Raw genomic sequence first — 15,433 nt, forward strand, 5'->3', positions numbered from 1 at the left:
GCCTTTAAATTGTTTAACTTGAGTGAAACGTTTCGGGTAGCCTTCCACAAGCTTTCCAAAATAAGTTGGGAGAATTTTGGTCCATTCCTCCTGACAGAGCTGGTGTAATTGAGTCAGGTTTGTAGGCCTCCTTGCTCGCACACGCCTTTTCAGTTCTGCCCACAAATGTTCTATAGGCTTGAGGTCAGGGCTTTGTGATGGCCACTCCAATACCTTGACTTTGTTGTCCTTAAGCCATTTTGCCACAACTTTGGAAGTATGCTTGGGGCCATTGTCCATCTGGAATACCCATTTATGACCAAGCTTTAACTTCCTGACTGATGTCTTGAGATGTTGCTTCAATATATCCACATAATGTTCCCCCATCATGATGCCATCTATTTTGTGAAGTGCACCAGTCCCTCCTGCAGCAAAGCACCCCCACAACATGATGCTGCCTCCCCCGTGCTTCACGGTTGGGATGGTGTTGTTCGGCTTGCAAGCCTCCCCCTTTTTCCTCCAAACATAACGATGGTCATTATGGCCAAACAGTTCTATTTTTGTTTCATCAGGCCAGAGGACATTGCTCCAAATAGTACGATCTTTGCAGGTGCAAACCGTAGTCTGGCTTTTTTATGGCGGTTTTGGAGCAGTGGCTTCTTCCTTCCTGAGCGGCCTTTCAGGTTATGTTGATATAGGACTCGTTTTACTGTGGCAATAGATACTTTTGTACCTGTTTCCTTCAGCATCTTCACAAGGTCCTTTGCTGTTGTTCTAAGATTGATTTGCACTTTTCGCACCAAAGTACGTTCATCTCTAGGAGACAGAACGCGTCTCTTTCCTGAGCAGTGTGACGGCTGCGTTCCCATGGTGTTCATACTTGCGTACTATTGTTTGTACAGATGAACGTGGTACCTTCAGGCGTTTGAAAATTGCTCCCAAGGATGAACCAGACTTGTGGAGGTCTACAAAAAAGATTTCTGATGTCTTGACTGATTTCTTTTGATTTTCCCATGATGTCAAGCAAAGAGGCACTGAGTTGGATGGTATGCCTTGAAATACATCCACAGGTACACCTCCAATTGACTCAAATGATGTCAATTAGCCTATCAGAAGCTTCTAAGGCCATAACATAATTTTCTGGAATTTTCCAAGCTGTTTAAAGGCACAGTCAACTTAGTATATGTAAACTTCTGATCCACTGGAATTGTGATATAGTGAATTATAAGTGAAATAATCTGTCTGTAAACAATTGTTGGAAAAATGACTTGTGTCATGCACAAAGTAGATGTCCTAACCGACTTGCCAAAACTATAGTTTGTTAACAAGAAATTTGTGGAGTGGTAGAAAAACGAGTTTTAATGACTCCAACCTAAGTGTATGTAAATTTCCGACTTCAACTGTACATACATTTGGGTATTATTATTTGTAGGTATTTTCTGACTTTGTTGAACCCATAGATACAGAGAGAGAGGGTGACAGTGGGGATAGATATAGGCTGTGTCAAAGGGCTGTCACGTCCTGACCAGTATAAGGGGTTATTTGTTATTGTAGTTTGGTCAGGGCGTGGCAGGGGTGTGTTTGTTTTGTGTTATCGGAGTTTTTGGGTATGGTTCTATGTTTTTGTATTTCTGTTTTTCTATGTTGTGTATTTCTTTGTGTTGGCCTGGTATGGCTCTCAATCAGGAACAGCTGTACATTGTTGTTGCTGATTGGGAGTCATACTTAGGTAGCCCTTTTTTCACCTGTCTTTTGTGGGAAGTTGGTTTTGCATTGCTAGTTGTGAGCCTGCAAACTGTCAAGCTGTCATTAGTTTTCTTGTTTTTTCGTTAAGCGTTAAATAAAAGTTTAAGATGAGCACTCAACCCGCTGCGCCTTGGTCTACTCCCTTCGACGGCCGTTACAAGGGCAGTATGTCACATTGGAACCTATGTTGACACTGTAGACACGTGTTCTGGAGGCTGTGGCATTACCGCTAGACCAGCCAGGCCACCCAGGGTAATGTCCTTGTTCCATACTGTACTGTATGTGCTGTAGCCAACTCTTCTGTCATTCATTGTCATGATACATGACATGTTGGCTTCAGCCCAGTGAGGGATGAGGCTACCTGACTACTATTTACCAGGGAAAAGGGTCCCAGACCTTCAACGAGGAGTCACACTCCAAACACAGATATTTAGTTTTTGTATGAAAGATGTTCTATTCATTGCTGATGGACCTCATCTAGGAGAATTCAATGCCTGGTTATTCTTGAGCAGGGTGAGAACTTCAGTGAGTCATGGTTTGCTATTTTGAGAACATCGGGGACCTGCGTTGACTCCCACACAACATGTGGCTTTGCTTCTGAGTCTGCTCGTTCTGTTCTGTTCATCAGTATGTGATAAAGGTCTTTAAGATTTGAACATCATAATGAAACAACGAACTACCAGAGTTGCTTGTCTCTGCAAACAAAAGAAGCGGCTGTACAAGACACCTGTTTGTAATCTACAGCAAAATGACAAAGACAGATGCCACATTACCATCGGTCAATGTGGTGTCCCTAGCTGACTCAGTGTGGTCTAAGGGAGGGTTCTCACCTGATGGCCTGTCTCCACACCGTAATCTCTTCTCTCTGAGGAGGGAGGGGGACAAACAAACAAACAAACAAACAAACAAACAGAGAGAGAGAGAGAGAGAGAGGAGAGAGAGAGAGAGAGAGAGAGAGAGAGAGAGAGAGAGAGAGAGAGAGAGAGAGAGAGAGAGAGAGAGAGAGAGAGAGAGAGAGAGAGAGAGAGAGAGAGAGAGAGAGAGAGAGAGAGAGAGAGAGAGAGAGAGAGAGAGAGAGAGAGAGAGAGAGAGAGAGAGAGAGAGAGAGAGAGAGAGAGAGAGAGAGAGAGAGAGAGAGAGAGAGAGAGAGAGAGAGAGAGAGAGAGAGAGAGAGAGAGAGAGAGAGATCTGATGATGTGGTGGCAGGAGGCAGCAGTGTGAGAATGGTTGGCTGGGGAGCACATGCTGGACAGATGCTGATGCCATTAGGGCAACATCCCAAATGGAACCCTATTCTATATATAGTGCACTACTTTTTACCAGGACCCATACGACTCTGGTCAAAAGTAGTGCACTATATAGGGAATAGGGTGCCATTTGGGACGAAGCCAACAAGTAGCGGAGTGCTGAGCACAGCGGTTCATCTCTCTCTCTCCACATGGCTGTTCTGTTCACCAACCCTGTTCTTCCTTTAACTCAAAACAAACCCGCTACTCCAGGGCTCCGTACACACACATGTACGCAGAGACACACTCGTACAAAAGCATGCAAACACACACACACAGGCATGAACACACACACGCATGAATTTATACACACACACTCTGCCTCCTGTCTAGGAACATCTTTTCTAAATCATGTGTCCTGGTTTCCAAGGCTCAAGATATATATGCTGGAGCTGTTATAGAAACCAGAGGAAAAAACATCCAGACGTCTTATACAAGGTGTGTGTGTGTGTGTGTGTGTGTGTGTGTGTGTGTGTGTGTGTGTGTGTGTGTACTGGTTTTCGGGTCTTAGTAGTCCTAAAATAACCCTGGCTGAGGGAGTGCTCCAGTATTCCCTAGGTGGAGAAATAAATGTGGCTCTGATGTTTCTGCCTGAGTGGAAAATACAGCAGGGCACTTAATGTCTGGAGACTTGACTCCAACCCACCGACCGACCTGTCTGTCAATCTATCTACAGTGCTACGTAACAGCCTTATTCTAAAATTGATGAAAAATATATTTTAAAAATCCCTCATCAATCTACACACAATACCCGATAATGACAAAGCAAAAATAAGTTTGTAGAAATGTTTGCAAATGTATTAAAAAGAAAAAAGAAATGTCCTTGTTTTTGAAAGAAAAAATAACATCAAATTGATCAGAAATACACTGTAGACATTGTTAATGTTGTAAATTACTATTGTAGCTGGAAACGGCAGATTTTTTATGGAATATCTACATAGGCGTACAGAGGCCCATTATCAGCAACCATCACTCCTGTGTTCCAATGACACGTTGTGTTAGCTAATCCAAGTTTATCATTTAAAAGGCTAATTGATCATTAGAAAAGCCTTTTGCAATTATTTCAGCACAGCTGAAAACTGTTGTTCTAATTAAAGAAGCAATAAAACTGGCCTTCTTTAGACTAGTTGAGTATCTGGAGCATCAGCATTTTTGAAGGCCAGCATCCCGGAGTTGCCTCCTAACTGTTGATGTTGAGACTGGTGTTTTGTGGGTACTATTTAATGAAGCTGCCAGTTGAGGACTTGTGAGGCATCTGTTTCTCAAACTACATACTCTAATGTAATCATTGCCCCAGTCTGAGAACCTGCTCCAGAGACCTCAGGACTTCATCAAGGATCTCTCTGTACTTTGCTCCGTTCATCTTTCCCTCGATCCTGACTAGTCTCCCAGTCCCTGCCGCTGAAAAACATCCCACCACCATGCTTCACTGTAGAGATGGTGCCATGTTTCCTCCAGACGTGACACTTGGCATTCAGGCCAAAGAGTTCAATCTTGGTTTCATCAGACCAGGGAATCTTGTTTCTCATGGTCTGAGTCCTTTTAGGTGCCTTTTGGTAAACTCTAAGCGGGCTGTCATGTGCCTTTTACTGAGGAGTGGCTTCCGCTGGCCACTCTACCATATAGGCCTGATTGATGGAGTGCTGCAGAGATGGTTGTCCTTCTGGAAGGTCCTCCCATCTCCACAGAGGAACTCTGGAGCTCTGTCAGAGTGACCATCGTGTTCTTGCTTACCTCCCTGATCAAGGCCCTTTCCCCCAATTATTCAGTTTGGCCGGGAGGCCAGCTCTAGGAAAAGTCTTAGTGCTTCCAAACTTCCATTTAAGAATGATAGAGGCCACTGTGTTCTTCAAGACCTTCAACGCTGCAGACATTTTTGGTACCCTTCCCCAGATCTGTGCCTCGACACTATCCTGTCTCGTAGCTCTCACATTTTCTTCGACCTCATGGCTTGGTTTTTGCTTTGACATGCACTGTCAACTGTGGGACCTTATATAGACAGTGTGTGCCGTTCCAAGTCATGTCCAATCAATTGAATTTACCACAGGTGGACTCCAAGTTGTAGAAACATCTCAAGGATGATCAATGGAAAGAGGATGCACCTGAGCTCAATTTCGAGTCTCTTAGCAAAGGGTCCCTATATAAGGTATTTCTGAAAAGAATTCTAAACCTGTTTTCACTTTGTCATTATGGGGTATTCTGTGTAGATTGAGGTAAAAAAAAGAATGAATCCATTTTTAGAATAAGTCTGTAACGTAACAAAATGGTCTAAATACATGGTCCGAATGCACTGTATCTATCTGTCTGTCTGTCTGTTTCTGATCTATCGCTCACGCATAAAAACAGGAAATGGAGCCGCTAGGTCTCAGATATTCTAGGGTCAAGAATGTATTTATTAAAGGAAAACCAAAAGAAAGAAGATAAACAACAGGTTGTTGTCGTAGTTGTTGGCTCACTGGTGCTGTGGTGGAGCCCAGCTAATAGATGATAACCGTGGTGCATGTGTATTCACATAGTTAAGAATGGACTGTTGTCTGTGTACTGGAACTCTACAAAAGTTGAAGAGCCATGAGCACACACATAATGTCGGGCTCATAAACCTTGCCTGTCACTACTCTGCTGTATGAGGGATCAAACTTCCTCCTGCACTCATTGTTCACAAATCATCCCCAGTGCAATCTACTAGTGTTATTTCAGACCTAAGACCCCGCTGTGCGCACACACACAACCGATGATCCAGCCCCCAACCCTTCCCATAGCTCATATGTCCCCAGCCAGCCCTCTCACACAGTGTTGTATGTAACATGATCCAGGGTAGGATTAATATATGAAGTGATTTTATGGTGGTGTTTGATTTAATGGTTAAAACCTCCTGCTTGTTATATCCTGTTTCCCCCTGATCTGATCATGTCCTATACACACACAGAGATCCTGTAATGACTTGACATTGTGTGCAGCCAGGGTTGTGTGCATGGGGTCTTGTAGTCGGTGTGTGTAGGCTTTTGCTCCAGCCCAACACACTAGGTTCAACAGTTCCTATAGTACATTTCCGTTTTGGTTCTGTTTCGTGCCTAATGAACACAGCCCAGGTGTTAGTGCTGTGTTAGTTCTGGGCTGAAATGAAGGCCAGTACTGCATACCTTCAGGACTGGAGTTGCCCACTGCTCTCCTGTTGTAAGCCGTTGTTCGATAAGAGATAAGGTTGCCTGATGCCCCCCTCATTCCCCCTTTATGCCAGGAAGATGATGTTTGCATCCCAAATTGTACACTAGTGCTTAGAGCGTTGGACCAGGAACTGAAAGGTTGCTGGTTCAAATCTCCAAGCTGACAAGGCTCTGTCAATGTGCCCTTGAGCAAGGCACTTAACACTAATAGCTCTGTAAGTCACTCTGGATAAGAGCGTCTGCTAAATGACTGAAATGGAAATGAAAATAGTGCACTGCTTTTGACCAGTGCCCACAAAATTGTTGGATCCCAAATGGCACCCTGAATCCTCATAGTGAACTACTTTGGATCGGAACACACACACACACACACACACACACACACACACACACACACACACACACACACTGCATTTGAGATATGCCCATTGACCCTAAACAAACTTTTCTGTCTTTTTAGATGGTGCTTCAGTATCTGCTAGCTGACTGCCTCCTCTCTGAGCTAGAACAAAGCCCAGACTCTCTTCCTTATAGACTTAGTGTATTTAATAACCCCCCCCCCCCCAAAAAAAAAATCAAAAGCTGCCAGTCGGTGTGTGGACAAGTCCTGGATTGGAACTATGCTAGTCAGTGTCTTTCTTTCTGAATTAGTCTTTGTAGGGCTCTGGTCAGAAGTCATATGCTCTGTAGGGAAAATGGAGCCATTTGGGACGCAGACATTGTCTACTTAAACTGAGTGATGTTCCCTGAAATGTCTCCTTCAGTTGTATGAAGAAAATATGCCTGGAGTTTCTGCTGAAAGTGAGGGAGTTTTCCTGAACTTATGTACTGCGTCCCAAATGGCACACTATACAGTGCCACTGACACGGCCCGCTACCAAAGCCTTTGGGCTCTCCTTCTCCGTGGCTAACATGAGTAAGACATTTTAAATGTGTTAACCCTCGCAAGCCTGCCGGCCCAGACGGTATCCCTAGCCCTGTCCTCAGAGCATGCTCAGACCAGCTGGCTGGTGTGTTTACGGGCATATTCAATCAATCCCTATCCCAGTCTGTTGTCCCCACATGCTTCAAGATGGCTGACATTGTTCCTGTTCCCAAGAATGCTAAGGTAACTGAACTAAATGACTATTGCACTGTTGCACTCACTTCTTGGGAACAGGAACAATGTCAAGGATCATATCACCTCCACCCTACCTGATACCCTAGACCCACTCCAATTTGCTTACCGCCCCAATAGGTCCACTGACGATGCAATCGCCATCACACTTGCACACTGCCCTATCCCATCTGGACAAGAGGAATACCTATGTGAGTGATGTTCATTGACTACAACCCGCCCTGTGCAACTGGGTCCTGGACTTTCTGACGGGCCGCCCACCCAGGTAGGAAGGTAGGAAACATGTCCACCCCGCTGATCCTCAATACTGAGGCCCCACAAGGGTGCGTTCTCAGCCCTCCTGTACTCCCTGTTCACCCATGACTCCGTGGCCATGCACGCTTCCAACTCTATCATCAAGTTTGCAGACGACACTACAGTGGTAGGCTTGATTACTAACAACGACGAGACGGCCTACAGGGAGGAGGTGAGGGCCCTCGGAGTGTGGTGTCAGGAAAATAACCTCGCACTCAATGTCAACAAAACAAAGGAGATGATCGTGGACTTCAGGAAACAGCAGAGGGAGCAGCCCCCTATCTACATCGACGGGATAGTAGTGGAGAGGGTGGAGAGTTTTAAGTTCCTCGGCGTACACATCACGGACAAACTGAAATGGTCCACCCCACAGACAGCGTGGTGAAGAAGGCGCAACAGCGCCTCTTCAACCTCAGGAGACTGAAGATATTTGGTTTGTCATCTAAAACACACAAACTTTTACAGATGCACAATCGAGAGCATCCTGTCGGGCTGTATCACCGCCTGGTACGGCAACTGCTCCTCCCTCAACCGCAAGGCTCCCCAGAGGGTAGTGCCACAACCAGCCACAACGCATCATCAGTACAGGTGCATCAAAGCTGGGACCAAGAGACGGATGGCCTTGAGAGAGAAGCTGTTTTTCCAGACTGTTTAACAGCCATCACTAACATAGAGAGGCTGCTGCCAACATACAGACTGAAATCTCTGGCCACTTAAATAAATGGACTTAATAAAGGTATCACTAGTCACTTTAAATAACGCCTCTTTAACAATGTTTACATATCCTACATTACTCATCTCATGTATATACTGTATTCTATGCCATCTACTGCATCTTGCCTATGCCGCACGGCCATCGCTCATCCACATATTTTTATGTGCATATTCTTATTTATTCCTTTGCATTTGTGTGTATAAGGTAGTCGTTGCGAATTTGTTAGATTACTTGTTAGATATTACTGCATTGTCAGAACTAGAAGCACAAGAATTTCGCTACACTCGCATTAACATCTGCTAACCATGTGTATGTGACCAATAAAATTAGATTTGATTTGATAGTGTGTAATGTAATGGCACCCTGTTCAGTGTTTCGTGTGGAATGTAATGGCACCCTGTTTAGTGTGGAATGTAATGGCACCCTGTTTAGTGTGGAATGTAATGGCACCCTATTCAGTATTTAGTGTGGAATGTAATGGCACCCTATTCAGTATTTAGTGTGGAATGTAATGGCACCCTGTTCAGTGTTTCGTGTGGAATGTAATGGCACCCTGTTTAGTGTGGAATGTAATGGCACCCTGTTCAGTGTTTAGTGTGGAATGTAATGGCACCCTGTTCAGTGTTTCGTGTGGAATGTAATGGCACCCTGTTCAGTGTTTAGTGTGGAATGTAATGGCACCCTGTTCAGTGTTTAGTGTGGAATGTAATGGCACCCTGTTCAGTGTTTCGTGTGGAATGTAATGGCACCGTGTTTCGTGTGGAATGTAATGGCACCCTGTTCAGTGTTTAGTGTGGAATGTAATGGCACCCTGTTCAGTGTTTCGTGTGGAATGTAATGGCACCCTGTTTAGTGTGGAATGCAATGGCACCCTGTTCAGTGTTTCATGTGGAATGTAATGGCACCCTGTTCAGTGTTTCGTGTGGAATGTAATGGCACCCTGTTTAGTGTTTAGTGTGGAATGTAATGGCACCCTGTTTAGTGTGGAATGTAATGGCACCCTGTTCAGTGTTTCGTGTGGGAATGTAATGGCACCCTGTTTAGTGTGGAATGTAATGGCACCCTGTTTAGTGTGGAATGTAATGGCACCCTGTTTTGTGTGGAATGTAATGGCACCCTGTTTAGTGTGGAATGTAATGGCACCCTGTTCAGTGTTTCGTGTGGAATGTAATGGCACCCTGTTTAGTGTGGAATGCAATGGCACCCTGTTCAGTGTTTCATGTGGAATGTAATGGCACCCTGTTCAGTGTTTCGTGTGGAATGTAATGGCACCCTGTTTAGTGTTTAGTGTGGAATGTAATGGCACCCTGTTTAGTGTGGAATGTAATGGCACCCTGTTCAGTGTTTCGTGTGGAATGTAATGGCACCCTGTTTAGTGTGGAATGTAATGGCACCCTGTTTAGTGTGGAATGTAATGGCACCCTGTTTCGTGTGGAATGTAATGGCACCCTGTTTAGTGTGGAATGTAATGGCACCCTGTTCAGTGTTTCGTGTGGAATGTAATGGCACCCTGTTCAGTGTTTCGTGTGGAATGTAATGGCACCCTGTTTAGTGTGGAATGTAATGGCACCCTGTTTAGTGTGGAATGTAATGGCACCCTGTTCAGTGTTTTTAGTGTGGAATGTAATGGCACCCTGTTCAGTGTTTCGTGTGGAATGTAATGGCACCCTGTTCAGTGTTTCGTGTGGAATGTAATGGCACCCTGTTTAGTGTGGAATGTAATGGCACCCTGTTTAGTGTGGAATGTAATGTCACCCTGTTTAGTGTGGAATGTAATGGCACCGTGTTTAGTGTGGAATGTAATGGCACCGTGTTTAGTGTGGAATGTAATGGCACCCTGTTCAGTGTTTCGTGTGGAATGTAATGGCACCCTGTTCAGTGTTTCGTGTGGAATGTAATGGCACCCTGTTTAGTGTGGAATGTAATGGCACCCTGTTTAGTGTGGAATGTAATGGCACCCTGTTTAGTGTGGAATGTAATGGCACCCTGTTTCGTGTGGAATGTAATGGCACCCTGTTTAGTGTGGAATGTAATGGCACCCTGTTTAGTGTGGAATGTAATGGCACCCTGTTCAGTGTTTCGTGTGGAATGTAATGGCACCCTGTTCAGTGTTTCGTGTGGAATGTAATGGCACCCTGTTTAGTGTGGAATGTAATGGCACCCTGTTTAGTGTGGAATGTAATGGCACCCTGTTCAGTGTTTTTAGTGTGGAATGTAATGGCACCCTGTTCAGTGTTTCGTGTGGAATGTAATGGCACCCTGTTCAGTGTTTCGTGTGGAATGTAATGGCACCCTGTTTAGTGTGGAATGTAATGGCACCCTGTTTAGTGTGGAATGTAATGTCACCCTGTTTAGTGTGGAATGTAATGGCACCGTGTTTAGTGTGGAATGTAATGGCACCGTGTTTAGTGTGGAATGTAATGGCACCCTGTTCAGTGTTTCGTGTGGAATGTAATGGCACCCTGTTCAGTGTTTCGTGTGGAATGTAATGGCACCCTGTTTAGTGTGGAATGTAATGGCACCCTGTTTAGTGTGGAATGTAATGGGAGGCATTTTCTAAAGTACACATTAAATGAGTCATAATGATTGGAGTGGGCTGGTCCCCTCTATTAGTTAGAGCCAACACCTGGAGATGTTCTGTGTGTGTGTGTGTGTGTGTGTGTGTGTGTGTGTGTGTGTGTGTGTGTGTGTGTGACGATTGCACGATTGCAGTGCACAACAGTGTGTGTGTGTGTGTGTGTGTGTGTGCCACCACGATGAAGAAAGTGGGGGGATGACTCAAGTGAGCAGAAAGGTGTCCGGGCAGCCCTTGCCTCATAGGATGCCTGTTGGAGCAGTGATATCACAATGGTTAGAGGGAGGGAGATGTGGGCAGTGACACGGCTTTAGGATCCAAAAGGATCCTGTTCCTCTTGTCTCTTAATACATTTTCACCTGAACTCAACCAGCTATTGTCTTGAAGACCATAGTTGTCTCGAAGACCATAGTTGTCTCGAAGACCATAGTTGTCTCGAAGACCATAGTTGAAGACCATAGTTGTCTCGAAGACCATAGTTGTCTTGAAGACCATAGTTGAAGACCATAGTTGTCTCGAAGACCATAGTTGTCTCGAAGACCATAGTTGTCTCGAAGACCATAGTTGAAGACCATAGTTGTCTCGAAGACCATAGTTGTCTCGAAGACCATAGTTGTCTCGAAGACCATAGTTGGTGGAGTACTAACATTAACCCTCTGACTTTTAATCCTCGTGGCCTACAGGCAAAGAACAGTGATGGTTCATTTTTGGGTAATTTCCCCCACTCAATTTTATTTTGCTTTGTTCTTGTAGATTTTTTGCAAAGATAATTCCTATTTGATTGAGAATGGAATGTTGTCCCTGTCTCATAGCGTCCAGAAATCTGTCTGTCCATTTGAATGTATATATTAAAGAGGTCTTTGTCAGTTCGCCCCCAACTACTCTCTCTAGCCGGAGGACAGAAGCTTTAATGTAATAATCAGTGTATTAGTTGGCTAGAGGTACATCCCCTCCTCTCCTGCCAATACACACACACACACACACACACACACACACACACACACACACACACACACACACACACACACACACTACAGAGTCAAATAGGGACTTTCCAGTGAAGGGAGATTTCCAAGGCTCTGGCCTTGTACTTAATAAAACCGAATATACACACATACACACACACACACACACACATTTTAGCTATCTCCAGCCGCACATCCAGTACAATACTCAGTGTTTTCCAGTCTGGCTTCTCTCTCCTCTTCAAATAAGACCCATTTCCTTCGTAAGGTGACTGGTACATTCTGCCATATTGTTAGCTTTGAAGTTCCATTTTAGCTTGGTAAAGAAATCCAATTTAGTCGCAAAAGTACATTTACTACTTTTATTTTAATTTTTTTGAGCCTCAGTGGAGCCTGGTGGAGTTCAGACAGGACTGTTCTACTCATGGGTTCATTAGAGCCTGGTAGAGTTCAGACAGGACTGTTCTACTCATGGGTTCACTAGAGCCTGGTAGAGTTCAGACAGGATTGTTCTACTCTGTTCACAGAGCCTGTGGAGTTCAGACAGGACTGTTCTACTCATTTCACTAGAGCCTGGTAGAATTCAACTGGACTGTTCTACTCATGGGTTCACTAAGCCTTAGTTCAGACTGGACTGTTCTACTCATGGTTCACTAGAGCCTGTAAGTTAACTGGGCTGTCCTCTTTCACTAGAGCCTGGTAGAGTTCAGACTGGACTGTTCTACTCATGGGTTCACTAGAGCCTGGTAGAGTTCAGACTGGACTGTTCTACTCATGGGTTCACTAGAGCCTGGTAGAGTTCAGACTGGACTGTTCTACTCATGGGTTCAGTTCAGTAAATCTGCATTGTCCCAGGAGGGCAGTTTGTGTGCAGCTTTTAAAAGGAAAGTAGTAAAAAACCTACTTAATATAGAACAATGTGTTGAACCACTTACAAAACATACACAGTCACAGTTCAATGGAGTGTATTTGTCTTGCTATGAATCCCAGTTTGTCTTGTAATAATCAATAAGTGTTTTAATAAAACTACAGCCAACCAACTATCAATGTTTTTTGGGGTAAGGTTTTCCCGTACTGTCCATGGAAGATTGTACATGTTGAAACGGGACCAACTACAAGCAACTAGGTCCAGCAAATACCAACTGAAACTAGGTCCGGCAAGGACCAACTGAAACTAGGTCCGGCAAGGACCAACTGAAACTAGGTCCGGCAAGGACCAACTGAAACTAGGTCCGGCAAGGACCAACTGAAACTAGGTCCGGCAAGGACCAACTGAAACTAACTTACACACCTGGCCAATTAGTTTAACAACCGTCTGTAGACGGTGGGATTGGCTGTAGTTGGATAAATTTGTCTCTCACTCTCTCTCCACACACACACACACACACACATGCACAGCATCTCAAAGCATTTAGGCTAGATCATGTTCCTGTGCCCTCCACATGTCAGTCAGTTCCTTTCTTTAGCAAGGAAGGCTTTTGTTCCTTAGTTGTATTGTTCTTTGTGTGACTGAGTGGGCTGTGGGTTGGATCACAGGGAGTCAGCTCAACTTCTGAGTCATCAGCTTCTCTGGCTACGTACACATCACACACCAGACCCCCAGTTATATGTCCAGCATCTGTTCCGCTTGAACAAGACTGTGTGTGTGTGTGCGTGCGTGCGTGCGTGCGTGCGTGCGTGCGTGCGTATGTGCATGCTCGATCAACTTCTTATAATGGTGTGCACATATCCAGCTGTAAATCAGTTTCTAGGTAGAAATAAGACAAAGTTAATGCAGACAGTATTACATTTTTTTGTTCAATGTATTTTTTTAAACTATTTTTTTACCTCTTATTTTTATATATATTTTTATTATTATTATAGTTTTTTTTACCCCCCCAATTTGTAGTTAGTCTTGTCTCATCGTTGCAACTCCCGTACGGACATGGGAGAGGTGAAGGTCGAAATCCATGCGTCCTCCGAAACACGACCCTGCCAAGCTGCACTGCTTCGAGAGAGAATTTTAGTTAATGCCACTCCGATAATTTCAAAGATTTTACTGAGTTACGGTTCATATAAGGAAATCTGTTGGTCACAGATACCTTTAAAACAAATGGGCCTCACAATTCGCCTCAGGATCTCGTCTCGGTATTTCTGTGCATTCAAATTGACATCGATAAAATGCAATTGTGTTCATTGTCCGTAGCAAATGCCTGCCCACACCATCAAATCAAATCAAATGTATTTATATAGCCCTTCGTACATCAGCTGATATCTCAAAGTGCTGTACAGAAACCCAGCCTAAAACCCCAAACAGCAAGCAATGCATGTGAAAGAAGCACGGTGGCTAGGAAAAACTCCCTAGGAAAAACTCCCTAGAAAGGCCAAAAACCTAGGAAGAAACCTAGAGAGGAACCAGGCTATGAGGGGTGGCCAGTTCTCTTCTGGCTGTGCAGGGTGGATATTATAACAGAACATGGTCAAGATGTTAAAATGTTCATAAATGACCAGCATGGTCAAATAATAATAATCATAGTAGTTGTCGAGGGTGCAACAAGCATGTCCGGTGAACAGGTCAGGGTTCCATAGCCGCAGGCAGAACAGTTGAAACTGGAGCAGCAGCACGGCCAGGTGGACTGGGGACAGCAAGGAGTCATCATACCAGGTAGTCCTGAGGCATGGTCTTAGAGCTCAGGTCCTCCGAGAGAAAGAGAGAAAGAGAGAATTAGAGAGAGCATATTTAAATTCACACAGGACACCGGATAAGACAAGAGAAATACTCCAGATGTAACAGACTGACCCTAGCCCCCCGACACATAAACTACTGCAGCATAAATACTGGAGGCTGAGACAGGAGGGATCAGAAGACACTGTGGCCCCATCCGATGATACCCCCGGACAGGGCCAAACAGGCAGGATATAACCCCAACCCCACCATAACCCCACCACCATCATGGGGCACTCTGATCACAACGTTGACATCAGCAAACTGCTCGCCCACACTAGGCCGGTTTTGAGGCCCGGTTGGACGTAATGCCAAATTCTCTAAAATGACATTGGAGGCGGCTTATGGTAGAGAAATGAACATTCAACTCTCTGGCAACAGCTCTGGTGGACATTCCTGCAGTCAGCATGCCAATTGCAGGTGGATGGATTATCTTGGTAAAGAAGAAATGCTCACTAACAGGGATGTAAACTAATGTGTGCACAACATTTTAGACATTTCATTTATGCTCATGAAACATGTGACCAACACTTTACATGTTGCGTTTTATATTTTTGTTCAGTGTAGAAGGCATGTGTGACTGAGGTGAAAAGTTGAAGAGTGGCAGGATTTATGTAGTACTCATTCAAATACTATCTGAAGCTGTGGCTCACTGTTCAGCCTGCTGTTTTAAAGAGCCACGCTTAAATTTGCCAGTCTCCTGCCCTGCTGTGTGTGTGTGTGTGTGTGTGTGTGTGTGTGTGTGTGTGTGTGTGTGTGTGTGTGTGTGTGTGTGATCACAGGAAGTCATCATCGGTAGGATAAACATGGCGGTGTATTTGAGGCCGGCTGAGCCCCTTAAAATTGACACACAAAGAAGGCCTGTGTCCAGCCTCCATTCTCCATTACA

At 44.6% G+C, this 15,433-nt stretch overlaps 1 protein-coding gene across 2 annotated transcripts in view; it reads left to right on the top strand.

Annotated features, from left to right (window-relative positions):
- LOC106587851 (elongation factor-like GTPase 1) overlaps window positions 1–15,433 on the top strand; it is a 96,280-nt gene that overhangs the window by 54,259 nt on the left and 26,588 nt on the right. The window lies entirely within an intron of this gene.

Source organism: Salmo salar, chromosome ssa26, assembly GCF_905237065.1.
Source record: "Salmo salar chromosome ssa26, Ssal_v3.1, whole genome shotgun sequence".
Classification (NCBI taxonomy): domain Eukaryota; kingdom Metazoa; phylum Chordata; class Actinopteri; order Salmoniformes; family Salmonidae; genus Salmo; species Salmo salar.